The sequence below is a fragment of the Achroia grisella genome, unplaced genomic scaffold (assembly GCF_030625045.1).
Source record: "Achroia grisella isolate CSIRO2021 unplaced genomic scaffold, CSIRO_AGI_Agris_v1 utg546, whole genome shotgun sequence".
In the NCBI taxonomy this organism is placed as follows: Eukaryota; Metazoa; Arthropoda; class Insecta; order Lepidoptera; family Pyralidae; genus Achroia; species Achroia grisella.
Genome location: NW_026712931.1, coordinates 438,566 through 453,815, shown reverse-complemented (window position 1 = coordinate 453,815; position 15,250 = coordinate 438,566). Strand labels below are relative to the sequence as shown.

The following is a 15,250-nucleotide window of genomic DNA, read 5'->3' as shown; positions in this document are numbered from 1 at the left end:
GTTCATAAAATAATATATCGTCAATACTTTCATATCATGTCTCATCATATATATCAAATACATATATGTACTATCAACATATAAAAAAGTAAGATAGTAATAATAAAGAAAGACGTAAAAATAATGAAGCCTTTTAGAAGAAAAGGAAAACCAATGATTTTCTCTTTCTTCAACAGAATACTGTCAAACAAATTGGGCATGCCAGACATTTTCTCATAAAATGGCAATGGGCCTGATTTTATTTTATGAACGAATACTATTCCGGTTCAATAGATAGGTATAAAATTGATTGATCGAATAATTACGTCAAGAATAACATAGAATACGATATTGCATCGCATACATTTAAACGCTATTTAAATGTATGCGAAAGTCTAAAATTTCAAAAAATACTAAGTATTTTATGAAATGACTTAATTTTTAAAAATTATTTAGTAATACTTATGTTATCTGTGGTGATAGTAATTATGAAGATTATTAATTGGCATAGGACAATTCAATAAGACCAGTACCATGTAATATTACATTTATTTATTTTAGATAAATAAAAAATTCTTATGTTCATTTACTATTGCATAATATTAATACTGCCTTTAAAAACTGATTCTGCGTACTGTTAAAAACGTCCTATATAAATAAATACTAGTAATAAATAAAATAAACTTTAACTTTCAAATATAAGTTAACTAACACGCGCAACTTCGTCTGCGGCACATTTCCCTGTTTTTGCAATATCCATTGCAGTCCTGCTTTTTTTAATCATTGCGTGACCTTCCTCGATAAATACCACAACAGAATACTAAAATTATTTTCCAAATTTAATCAGTAGTACCGGAGATTATCCAAAACATCCAAACTCACAAAACTTTACCTCTTTGTAATACTCGTATTAGTATAGAGAGCTATATTAGCTATCTAAGTAAAATATCACACCACCACATCAAATACGTATTTTTTTTTCAAGTACATCTATTATAAAATATAATATATAAATTGTCCATGGAATAGTTTTTTTTAAGATAGCAATTTAACCTCTTTTGTTGAGAATATTTATAACAGCACACGCGAACGATGGCATAGCAGCACATGTCAGTGCCGTACCGATCAGTACCGTGAGCGCACTCACCAGTGCCATTCAGGACTGACGCAGACACACTTCGTGGAAGGTGAAGGTCGTAGATGAATTTATCATTTCCAACCCATTCCGATATGGGGAACATTGTCAGCTGTTTCTTTATGTTTCCGTTTTGTATTACTATGTCTGCAACTCTGAATTGCTTCTGAGGGTTATTTTTATAAACAATAGTATTATCCCATACTAGTTTTTACAATTTTAATATTAAAATTTGTTATGTTAGGTAACTACTAGGTAAAATATAAATTGCATGTGAAGGCATCAAAATTAGAAACTCAAATTAAAAAAAACAGTACAGGCACATATGGGTAGGACTCCTTTGGCCACAATTAGTATTTTTTTAAATTAATTTCAATCTTTACGTATTCAGTTAATTCTATATATGTGTTACAAAATGACTTAATTACTTGTAAAACAAATTAAAAGTATCGTATATATAAGCAATCGTTCTATACCGACCCGTTTGGCTAATGTAATATTAGTTCCTATAATAGGGAGATTTATTGTTTACCGTGAGACATCAAGGGGTTGTTATGATAGGCTATCATAAAATAAAAAAATATAAGCACTAATAAACCTTAATAGTCATATATTTTCTTAATCTATCGCTCATTCGAAAAATAAACTCATCACAAGCGAAACATGAAACGTTGATTTTATGAATAAATGTTGTTCAGCCTTACATAGTTAATATTTTTTGTGAATGCAAACTACAAATAGTAAGAATGACTAAATATATAAATATAATAGCTACTTGTGCAACAAAACAAATCTGTCATAATTATCAGAGCATACCATACCCTACATACCCTAGAAGCAATACCTATGTATATGTACATTCCTATATTTATATATATATATAATATATATACAATGATAGTTTTGCATTTGATATAATCTACATTTCATGACTAAAGAAAATATCGCTATATATATAGATATAGGATAGTATCCATAATATTTTCTGAAACGAACTTTATTCGCTTTATCAGTTGACATTTTTAACCATAAAAATGTTCATAAAATAACCGTTAAGTTTTCAAAGTCACATTTGTTATCGGCGATTCATCCTTGAGTTACACCGTTAAAAATTAGCATTTATTTCTTAGAAAGGAAGAAATTGTAATTTTTGAACAAAATGTACTGAATTCTTAAGTCACGAACAATTTTGGCATAATACAATATACAGTTATAGCCTAGTTGGAGGTTTTTCTCCTAACATTTATTGAATGTTTATAATTTTTTTGTACAGTAATCGTACCTATTTACTCGGTGTGGTAACTTTTTATGACAAATTCGTTTACAAGCATTCTACAGCTAGTGTTATAAATATTTTTATTGAAATATTAAGTCCCAAAATAGACAAAGTAACAAGAATATTATTTGAAACATTTTTCTATCTGTTCTAAATTCAAAATGGTAAAACAGATATGGTGCGATTTAAACGGAACACACATAGAATCTATGAACGATTTTAAATTTGGATTTAACATCATTATTATAGAATAATACGAATCACACACACACACGCACTGTTAATTAAGAAAGAAATCATAAAAATGTTATTAAATTGATGAATATAGTCATATCAGTTTGAAGTTTATTATCCTAGGTAGTTGTTTTGTCATTATTATAATTATAATTTTTATAAGATAAATTATAAAACAAAGTTTTATTGTGGCATTTAGTAAAATGATACAATACGTTGCTACAATGTACACCTATTTATTTTTATTTAAAACAAGACAAATTTTATTTAATTACTTAATAAAATTGCAAACAGATCACCGCTTATTTCACAAAACACAAACAATTTGTATTTCTATGACGGCCTCGGTGATCTAGAGATTTAGGACTATCTATCTACTGCCTTGCTTCCGATGGACGCGGGTTCGATTCCTCGTACAGTACAAACTACAAAAGAAAGTAAATCATCTGTATTTACGAAAATTGCATATATTTTATTGTATGATTTTCACACACATTGTTTTTGTTTATTGAATTTAATAATATTTTAATTTCTGATCTCGTGAATAGAATTATTAAGAGGAATTAAAACATTACATAAGTTCTGGCAATTCCAAATTTAAAAATTTAGAAATAATCATAATTTTGATTTTATTTGATCATTTCAAAATTTTTGCTGTTCTTATTTCGAAATTATGTGCACCTAGAATCGAACACGATATTGCGTATTTTTGCAATAAACGTAACAGTGTTTTATTAAATTTCACGTTACATTTTCTGAAATGTTAATTGTATGTCGACAATACGAATAATAAAAGTCATTGAAGCACGGCAAAACATTATAATAATTATAAATTATGAAAAGCGACAATCTGAAAGTAAATTGTATATTGTATACAATAATATTCGTAAACAACTGTAATTACCTATTTGCTATGGTAATTAGTAGTAATAATTACTATGAATCGCAAGGAGGTAAAATCTATTATGTTTTTTATGACGTAAATACATCTTACAATTTCTTACATAAATGAAGTAAAACAAATGTACTTTCACGACTGATATTCGACATAGGGTAGTCAGTGGCTAAAGGAGAACGCAATATTTGGCATGCTTGCATGTAGTGTGATATATTTGAATATAAGCAATATAATCTCTATCTCGGATTACTTTTTTTACGGAAGTATGAATTAATGTTTTTTATTCTGACTAAACTCGAAGCTATAAGCTTTAGGATCGAAATCGGGGTAGTCCGCCACTGGTAGATGAAGCGAAATATTTTTGCAATTATAATGGCAAATAAGTTGATGGGCTACCTGATGGATAGTAACCCCTGTATATAGGGCTGCTGTGCTGATGTACATGTGTACATCAGCACAGCAGGCCTACCACATCACGTAATTAAGTGACTCCCGTTTGCCATTACATAGAAAAATGTTATGCCTCTTACCCTGCAAATTCAATGCCTACTTACCCTAACCACCGTAACACAGCTTCAAAGCAAGGCTGCTTGGTGGCTGAATAGGTGGTAGACAGAACTACACACGTAGCGACTTTTTACAAACAAAATTACCAAATAATATTAATTCTAATAATAATACCATTCTCTAGTGGTTATAATTAAATGTTGTATATATTTGCAAATTGGCTTCGTGTATGTGGGAGGGACAATACATAGGAACCACGGTCCGGTGAACTCATCGCAAGGTCCGATATGTCAGCGATAGTATAGGATATCCGTTCCTCCGTATGTCCGTTGGTTTGGTGTGCGCTTATATTAAAACTAATAGTAAGTTATGAATGCTTCCGTATAAAAATATATACTTTTTTATAAGGAAATGTACATATCTTTGGATCAACTAAAATCTATTCTGGTTTATTCAAGGATTACCTTATGGTTAGTATCTTATGGAGCACCATGTTATAATTAATTAATCAGTTAGGTATTACTTATTAAATTGCCCGTTAAAAGATATATCTATATTTTGCTTTTATTTGTCTTAATTTCTTCGCTTACTCCTTAATCACGCAACGGATTATGATGCGATACTCATTAAGTATTATCTTTTTCTTTTTACCTTATTTATTCTTCTTTATTTTATCTTTTTCGGAAAGGTTTATAATTTATAATAGACATATATTATACGACCTCAGTTAAATAGACTATACCCAAATGGAACCATGGTACGAGTTTATCGCTAGTTTTCTTTTATTAGAACTTTACTACTACTACTACTATTGATTAGAAATTAGAACAATAGTAATGACTAGTTTTTTATAATAACGAATATTGTATAATATGTTAAATCATTTTCGAGATTTCCCAGCCGCCAAATAAGGTATGATCAATTAATGTGGCTTCGATAAAACGGCTGAAGGCTATGTGTCGCAAACTATCTTGTTAACATGCTATGCTAACATTTATCTTTTAGTTTCCAATGATTTTCGCATGAGACTGTGTCCATACTAATTTTTTTTTTTTAATGTCGGGGAAATTATTATGATGAGCAATTGTTCTTATTGGTAATGGACTGATTCCTGATCCCAGTAATATGGACTAATAACCTTCATGCAACAAACATGTCACGATGTCAGGTTGACCTCTACGTGGGAACCACCTTGGATCGTAAAAATTGTATCGTGAATTTACCACGATGATCTAACAGACCTGATCTCATGCTCATCTTATCAGCCTCTACTGGTGTCCCGCCAGCGTCAACCAATCGCACTATCATCCACGATTAGTCACTGATCTTGTTACTGACAATGGGGGAGAGGTCCCCCCATGTTTCAAGAGATGGTACTGCCCTTATGAGAACAAATAGGTACTAAAATGAATGCTTGCAAATACCTCTATTACTATTTGTAATAAAAGTGGTTGCATGGTTTATCATCATACAAAACATATTTTGTAGTGACGCGGGAATTTATATATAGAAAAGGCGCCAGTCTAATATTTAAATCTGCTTCCAACGCATCATTAGTGATGGTGAAATTATTCAAGCCTCACCTCTTTTGTATACTTATCATGTTTTCATTATGCCCAGCAAAGGGATTCTAAATTGCTGGCTTTGAAATCGACAGTGCAAGGACGAGAACACTATATGCCAAATATAGACTCTATTATCAAGCATTGTAATATCAGATTTGAATGTAAATAATTTGTATAGTCGATGGCAACACAAATCTTAATAGTATCAATTATGATGATCGATTGTTGGCGATTGCAAAAGATTGCCTTTGTTAGAACATCCATTGTGTTTATAATACAGGACCAGGTCAATGGAAATATATCGTTTTTAGATTATTTTTAACTAAACTATTAGATTTACAAAATTAGAAAACACACTCTTATAAAATCGTGCTGGTCCATAATTTTCATATTAATTCGAAATAGTTTTCTCTAAACATATTAATAGATACATCATGTCTTAAATCTGCCTATGAAAAGATTAAAGACATTCCGACAGGTCAGTAAGAGAAATCACACACTGGTGATGATAATCGATTCAACCGTAACATCAATCGATTTATCGAAATGCATAATTTGAGAGCTGTCAAAACATATTTATTGTCTATGGATCGTCATACAAAATGCCGCCAAAACGAGATTTACAATATATAATAATGGTTCTTCTAAATTGTAAATAAAGATTTGTGACTATAATCGAGTTACGATTCTATTAATAATTATTCATTACTTTCTTTCTTTGATTGGATATTATTCAAAATGTAGTTTAAAAAATGTGATTTTTATTTTTGCGTGGTTATATAATAATCAATGAGTATAAATTAAAACTGATATTTTTTTTATTATTGGCAACAGGTAATGAAAGAATCTGAGTACTTGCTAGGTATCATTCATCATCTTAATTATTTTCAACCATTTATTCTACATTGCCAAAGATAAGTTACTCCCATCTCTATACGTAATACATTTATTACATTATATAAGTTTACAAAAATAAAATATAATAATAATAAGAAATATATTTCTCAGAAGACAAAGTAACCAATTATAATCGTACTTATTTACGAGTACAAATATTTCAGCATTTGCACTTAAAACTAAATAATTATTGCTAATTATATACATATTATAATATAATAAATTATTAGACATTATAATTTAATGTGTAGTAGCTTTTTTTAAACACTAACTGTATATTCGAAATTGATTTCAATGGCATGGCGAATCTTCTTGTTTTGTATGATATTATATCACCTATATTTATTTTTAAAAAATAATAAGATTTTAAATTCTGCGTTTAATTTACTTACTGTAGGTAAGTTATTTTCATACATTCTTTATTCTCCAAATTAGTAGAACAAAATGCCGCTTGTTAAATGCGAGGAGCAACCAGCATTTTACTGTACACAAGCTGCTTGAATATACATTGTGATATGACAATTAAAAAAAACAAGATCTGACCAAAAACTCGTAGGGAGTAGGTCAGTTGACTTAAAAGTTCAATGACACCAAGAAGGCGGCATATGAGAACACAACTCGCGCTTGCCGGGATATGCCAATTATGATTAACATCTTGAGTATTTATATGTATATATAAAATTAGTATGTACACATACATATTAAACATTAAAAAAAAATAACAACCGAATTATTATAAAACTAGAGAATTAATAACTTTATAAAGATGTGATGAGAATTTATTGCTACACCATACCTTTACTAACAAAAAATCAAAATTACAAATCTGTACAACCAAAACCTTTTGCCAAACTGAAGAGGAAACGCCACTACACATCCTATGTGGTTGTAGCCCACTCATGCATAAATGTAATATCTCCTTTGGAAAGTTTACACTTTATCCTGAGGAGATAAAAACTATCGCTCCTAAAAAATATCCTTCAATTCTTTGTTATCCCTGACGGGTCTAGGTAGCGAACTATCTATATAGGTCGCAATGCTATATGTCCGAGCACCTGACAAAGCAAGCCCAAACACCCGAAAAAAAAAACCCAAACCTTACATTATAAAGGCTGGATCCAACAGTTTTGGATACAAGCACCAAACGAAACACTCTAATCCGTTTAGGTATTGGTATTTGGCGCCTTTCTATCGGCCATTGTTTGACCCAGACCCCTACGTTATATAAGATGTTATCAGGTGTTATTCAGCCGGCGAAAGCGCCAGGTGCCGTACCGCCTCGGAGAGTTCGATTATTATCAGTTTTCACCGTAACTGGTTTGAGTCGTGAATCTTAATTTTGATAATCTGCCTAATTGTTTAGTAAGGGTTTTAATTGATTCAGATAGAAATGATAACTTTCGATTGTTGGTAATAGCTAATGAAACAGATATTAGTTTGTACTTTATAGATACAGATGATTTATGAAAAGAATAAGAGCTGTGTTTCTTGTCGATTCTTCTTAGTTCGAAAGCAGCACGATTTGACGGTAGATTTATCATATCATAAAAGTCTGTAAGACCTATTACTTGAATAAATATAATTTGATGAATTTACTGATTTTTATAGATTAATTTATAATCCTTTATTGAATCAGTATCTGCTTTATTAAAAGCAGATACGTTGAAAAATATAACAATAAATTAAAGAAAGAAGAAGGTGCAGAAGGCGGTCCTATCGCTAACGCAATATCATCCAGATTATAGATTATGATTGAATTATAGATAGAAAGAAAATTGTCAAATCCGAATTAGTCCATTATTAGTAACAAAATAAGGCAAAAACCACACCCCTCCATTTGAAGAAAATTACAAAGGTATAGATAAATATTTTGTTATTTTTGTTGTTCGTGTTAATTAAGAAATAATAATAGACACAATGCTTGAAGCTGATTTTAATATTCCTATTTTACTAAAGCAAATTGGAAAAGCAGGTAAATATCAAACATTACACCATAATAAAACATTACATGACTGCACAATGAATCGAAACGCTTTGTTGGAATGGATGATATTCATTTTTTTACTTTATATATAAAATCCGGAATATCATTTATTATTATTTATTTAAATGAAATTCAACATTGATTATTTATTTAAATGAAAACTTGTTTGGATAACTTTTAGTGGTTTCGATCTTTTGTTTAATTTTGAACATGAGAAATCGATTCTCTCAAAATATGAATACACAATCGGCGGGTCGTTGACCAGACCTTTTGTTGTGGGTAGGTATAGTATTTCCTCAATACATATTGGTGATATCTCATTTAGAAATATGTAGGTAACGGTGTAGATACTGTTAGACTATCTCTGCCTTGTTATATTTATTTTTTAACAGGACTTATAAACACGACACAAAACGCAAAGTAATTTCTAGAATATTAACTATCATATAGATGTAAACACAATTTAATTAGGTACATACGAAAATGTCATCACAAATAAAGTCGGAGTTTCTAGGGATATCTATATAGATTTTTAATTGTCAAGACAAAGTTTGTATGAAAGAAAATAATCAAAATATAGGACAGAAAACTGTAAACGTTCCGTTAAAGAAATTCATATTAAAAAATATGTACAGAATGACTAACAGATCGTATTTTCTTCTAAAATGATGCACCGTGCATTTACATACTCGTATATTATCTACGGAACCACTACTATTAGAAACGAAAGTCACTTATTCCTTTTTTAACATAAGTATAAGTCTAACAAACCGACCGCAAAAAATATCAAACAATTTTTAAATTTGGCTATAAATATCAAATTCAATATTTCTCAGATTAAGAATTTTGGTCCAACAGTTGCTTATCTCTTTGATTAATAAGCGTATTTTAACCAAGCCTTTAATAAAACTTGAATGAACAAAATACCTACCTTAAAAAATAAAGAAGCATGTATATCTTGTTTTATGACATTTAGATTCTCTCCACAGTCTCATATTCCAATGTACAGACAGAGAGATGACTAAGATAAATCAGAACAGACAAAATTATACACATATGTACAGTACTTGTTGTATAAACTAAGAAGTATTTAACGTATCTATCTATATAAGAAAAAAAACTGAAAAGAAATCTTTATTGATATAAAAATTTGCTCTTCGATCTAAAATTTAAAGATAATAGTGGACAACATCATATTAATGGATAACTCTGTAGTATAAATGGTAGATTATAAACTATCTAACTTTGATAATTATGCTCGGTTACTTTATGTCTTTTTCACGATTGATAAATCTTGCAAAATACATGTAAAACAGTATCTAATTATTGTGCCACATTATTATGCGTAGAAGAAAGTGTACCAGTCACGCCACTAGACTTCGATATTTGATTGATATCATATTACCATACTATCAATTTACATCAAATATTAACTAAAAACATGTATATTTCAAGTTTTAATTACAACGAGTTTTTACTTTTTATACTTAGAAAATTGGTAATAAATAGATAAAAAACATGAGTAAAATCTACACAATAATGACTAAGAATCTAATATTAAAAAAAAAGAAGTACTTCAACAACTATATAATGTTCGATATTTTGAACAAATAAGTGACATATTTTTAAACAAAATTAAACTTTATTAAATATTAATTAAATATGACAAAGTACTTAACTATATACTTATTGAAAACAAATATAGCTCTTTCTTCCTTTGTTTTTACTATCGAGAATATGCACAATTTTTATACGGTCCTAAAAAATCTGTACTATATATTATTATAAATGCTAATTTATCTGTCTGTTGATGAACTCTCCACGTCTAAACAACTGAACGAATCTTAATGAAAATTGACGTGAAGATAGATTTCAGCATAAAAACCGACATAGACTATCTTTTATTTAACTAAACAAAGGGTAATAGTTAGTAAGAAAACAACTAAACTCAAATCGAGTTAATCGATCGTGATATGTATTTATAGCAAGATTGATGAGGTTTTGCAACCAATAACCCCTTGCATAATTTGAAAAGTGAGTAAACGTTTTTATTGTGCTGTCTGTTATTTTTTACGCCATTATCTCTGGTAATCCGTCACTGATACGATCTATACGTTACCGTACGTTATAAACTACCGGACGAACTTTCTTATAAACTTGAGGTTGCACCTATAGTTCTGTTCAATTTAGAGCCGCCAATCGTTAAAGGCACGCCTTTGTTGCAGATTTTTTCTATATCTGTGGACTATTGCTGGCTTTTACAGAAAAAATCGTAGCGATTGCAAAGGGCACTCCAAAGCCGCGGAAGGACGTATTGAGCGGCTGAAGGTCAACTCTTGTGATCCTGAATACGACATTAGTCTGTGGGTACTGGTATGACTACAAACCTCGATTCAATCCGTCGTAATTTGAAGTCCCAGTTGAATAAGACAGTGAATCGATTAGAAGTGAACAGGACGGGGTATGGATAAAAACGAGTTAGCTATGTAGAAAAGAACTGCGTCTACAAATAACATGTTTGAAGACGTATTATTAATTAATATTTTACTTGTTCTTTATAAAAAAACCTACCTATCAATATATTTGCATTATTATTATTGTGCTATTTGATGCACAGATAATATAAATCTGACTAGGTGTGCGTCACGATTATTTAATTATTTATGTATATATTTTTTACATTATACATTCATAAAAATCGAAACTAAGTTTTTGCAATGGCATCATGAATAAAACATCGGTCTGAAATTTTAGGGTATCGTCAATCTCGAGAGAGACTTCAAATCAGTGTGAATTATTCCAGTTAGACTTTGAATATAAAATTAGTTTTTTTTTAGAATTTCATTTTTATTGTACTTTACATAAACAGCAAAGCATAATGCTGTCATAAGTGAATTTGTGTTTCCCCACAATCATACAATTTTTAAATAAAAAATTGGGAGAATAGAGTGACCACCAGGGTATGCTATTGCAAAAGCAAATAGACTAATCAGTGTTTGCAAACCAAACAGACCAGTCCCCACAAGCAGCACCCGTTCACGAGTATGACGGAGGACCAGCCATAATTATATATATTAATAATTAAGGGGATTACTTTATTTTGTGCGTTTTTTTTTAATTTGATGTAACTGGAACATCAATCAAATAGGCATAAACAAAGACGATCCACGCAGCCAATTTTATTCGTATAAAATGTTCTAAGTGGGTTTCGTATTTGTAATCTGCCGTAAAATACACAATATAATACCAGTTAACAACACCTGATATTATTAATGTTATAACCAAATCTTCTGGAATTGTTACAAAATAAAAATCTACGATCAAAATCATCAAATCTTTCGCAACGCCTTTTAGCGTGCATCCGTTGTAGGAACGGAACTAGGAAGTTGTTTACTGTAAACCAATGTATGTTAGAATTATTTTGTTTCCAACAACACTGATTATTTTAACTTCCATATGTGTTAATTTAGTATTACGTAATTATAGAGATGTACTATTCACACGATTCATTGAAAAATTACAGAATAAGGTGTGAACACGCGGAAAATAGCGATTATACCAAATAGTTTGTTGTGATTCGACAAAATTTTATGTGCTATTTCTTTCCGTTTACTGACCTGCCAGCACATGTATTATAATTTTAAACTATCCTTAACCAACTATTCAGTACCTGTAGAAAACATAATCAACAGCAGTGACATATTGTATTGTTTTCTTGTACCAGTAATTTTGTACACGCATAAAATTTGTGGCGGATTGTGAAATATACCTACTTTTTTTCTTTTTATCCCGATCGGACCATTTCTCCCGTCGAATAAATGAATGAATTAGAACTTTTTATTGTTCCTCGATCAGACTATAAGTCTGTAAATGAACAATGTCAAAATTGATTAAATAATTTAGATGTCTGTAACTCCATTGTGCTTAAAAATGATTGAACAGATTAGGATTAAATTTGATGTACAGATAGACGTAGTTCTAACCGCTAGTAATAACCGCTTAATGTTATATTTGTCCGAATATACTTTTTAATTATATTTGAAGAAATCCAAAATATGTGTCCAATCTACTATTGGAAAAAAAAGATTATTTATATAAATTATTTGTAATAAATAAACTCAGAAAATACTTAAAATATAAAAAAACCTAACTGAACTATATTATCCACTAGTAATATGGCCTTTACTCCATGCGGATAGAGTCGCGACATACAATTGTGTTATATAGAATTGTGAAATAGAAAATTTCCTTTCCGCCTAAAATTATTACATTTAATTATTTGCCTATCAAACTTTTCCATGACGATTGCACTGGCTGGCCTTTTAACCTATAGTAATTATATTTTGCATAACTGTATCTCAACTAGAATAAGGCGCGCCGAGTAGCATTTTTCGCATAAATTTTCAAGTCGCATTTCGATAGAGATCGCATTAATAACTGATATATATGCAAAAAGAAACGTAGGCTGTGTTTGTAATAGTTTACCTTGAATAATAGTTACGTTTAGCGTTATTTTACAGTCGTAATAAGTGTCATAATAGTTTTATATGATAATATACCTACTGTGATGTCGTGGATGGTGCTATATCAATAACAAAGTTAGTTTTATCACTTTATTGGATGTGAAATTAACATTTAACAGCAAACTTTCACATAATTTTATTTTTATTAAAACAATGAAAATCAAGCATATGGCCCGCCTGATTATAGGTGGATATCGAAAGTTATAGTAACGTTAAAGTACCGGGGATATAACATACATTTTACCTCGTGTAATCCTATCAAAAAACTATAATATTGTTCTTAGTATTAATTTCCGCTTTACGTGCACAAAGATGAATTACATAAATTTCTATCGCAAATATATAAGTGTCTTCACACGAGTCATACTAGTGTAAGTAATATACGTAATAAGAAATTAAAATCATCGTCTTTTACTATATCCTTATTAAGCCATGATTTGTCTGTGAACGCCTCAAATGATCGGTTTTAAAGACAAAAAAGTATCTTATGTAGACACTTTTACAATATAAATCAGCCCATAAGTCCATTATAATTGTACATACATTCCATCATACCTGAAATATTAGCGAATCCCCACGTAGTCACGCACAGCAAATCTGTAATTAAGAAAAACACGTTTTAAATGATATATTCGCAAACTTGAAACATAAAAATAAAAGATTTAAATGCAATTTGTATAACATACTATTAAATAGCAGTTAAACATACGAGTAACGCCTATATCATTCGTTATTATGACAGTATGAGAACTAAATTTAGTAAAGCACTTATGTACAAGGCGATTACTCCTGAAGAAAGTGAAATTAACGAAAGTAAAAGGCAATCCGACGGGTCGGCCGCTGTCGTATAGACAAAATGTGATGATACGACTACGTTTAAACCTGTTTGGGGACATTGGATTCTTAATTCTTTAGATTATTAATAGAAACCACGAAAAAAGATTATAAATATTATAATATTCCGTGACATTTCATTAGTAATTGTCTATGACGTTAGGTGTTACTTATAAATGTATGATACCTCATTTTGCTATATTATATAACTTTTAAAAAAAGAACATAGAACACTAAATTTAAATTTGTCATTCTGAGCTATATCATTGGAGGTAAAATACAAAATCCTTTACATTAGTACAAAATATTTGTTTTATTTTCAAAAGAACAAAAGGATAGTACAAACAGTAATAATAGTGACACTAGTGACACAAAGAACAAAGCATCTTATTACACCTGTACGTCATAGTTATTCTATTTCCTACAGTAGGAATAACCACTGTCAAATGGTTGTTCCATAAGTGTAACCTTGGAAATATGTACAAAAAAATAATACATTTATTGATTATCTAAATTATCCCAATCGACATTCGAACCTGTGCCATTTATGCAAACAAGGATCCTACTACTTCGCTATGCGTAAATGTAACAATAATTAAACTATTATTAGCGTTTACTAAAATATGTATATAAATTTGGACATATATGTAAATGTAGCGACAGAGTTCTATTACATGCAGATACATATATCTGGCATACTTGTTTAAATAATAAACTATTTTAATTAAACGAGATCTAATAAAGGCTGCACAGATAAAATAAAAAAACAATATAGTATTGTTTTTTTTTATTATAGTACAGATTTTTATCAAGAGTGAATTCAATTATAATGTTTCAATTAAAATAGCCTTTATATGAAAATTGCAATTAAATTTATCTGTTTATAATTAACTTTTCTATATACAGATATATAGTCAAAGAAATAAAATAAAACACAACACTGATTTTTGCAAGGAGGGTTAAACAAATACATTATATTAGAAAATCTTTTGATTAGTATATTTAATATATTGTAATAGTTAATATATTGCACGAGCTTTATCATGGTATATACCTACCTAGTATTGCACTAATATGTTTCTATAAGTATCTAATACAAATAACTTTCCTATAAAAGTGAAGCAGACGCACAAAAAACATGGTCCGGGCACCGTGTACCATGTAGTTACGCAAGTAAAATCACTTTAATATCTGTACAAATACTCTGGTTAAGTACAAGTAATAAACGGCCAGCGAGTATTAAACGCATAGAAATTCTTATTTCGAAACAAGGAATTGATTTGTATGAAATAATCTTAATAATTTAGGTTCATACTCTGTAAAAAACGTACATATCAAAACTGTTTTAACATTTGTCAATATAAGTTGTAATATAATTTTTATTTGATCAAACAGGATATGAAACAAACGACATCCAA

General features: G+C 29.7%; 1 protein-coding gene across 1 annotated transcript in view; it reads right to left on the bottom strand.

The window, feature by feature from the left end:
* Positions 1-15,250, bottom strand: part of LOC131848284 (uncharacterized) — a 179,811-nt gene that overhangs the window by 123,046 nt on the left and 41,515 nt on the right. Inside the window, exon 2 of the mRNA XM_059198091.1 lies at positions 13,554-13,595. The gene's annotated coding sequence lies outside the window, so the exon portion shown is untranslated. The remainder of the gene's footprint in view (positions 1-13,553; positions 13,596-15,250) is intronic.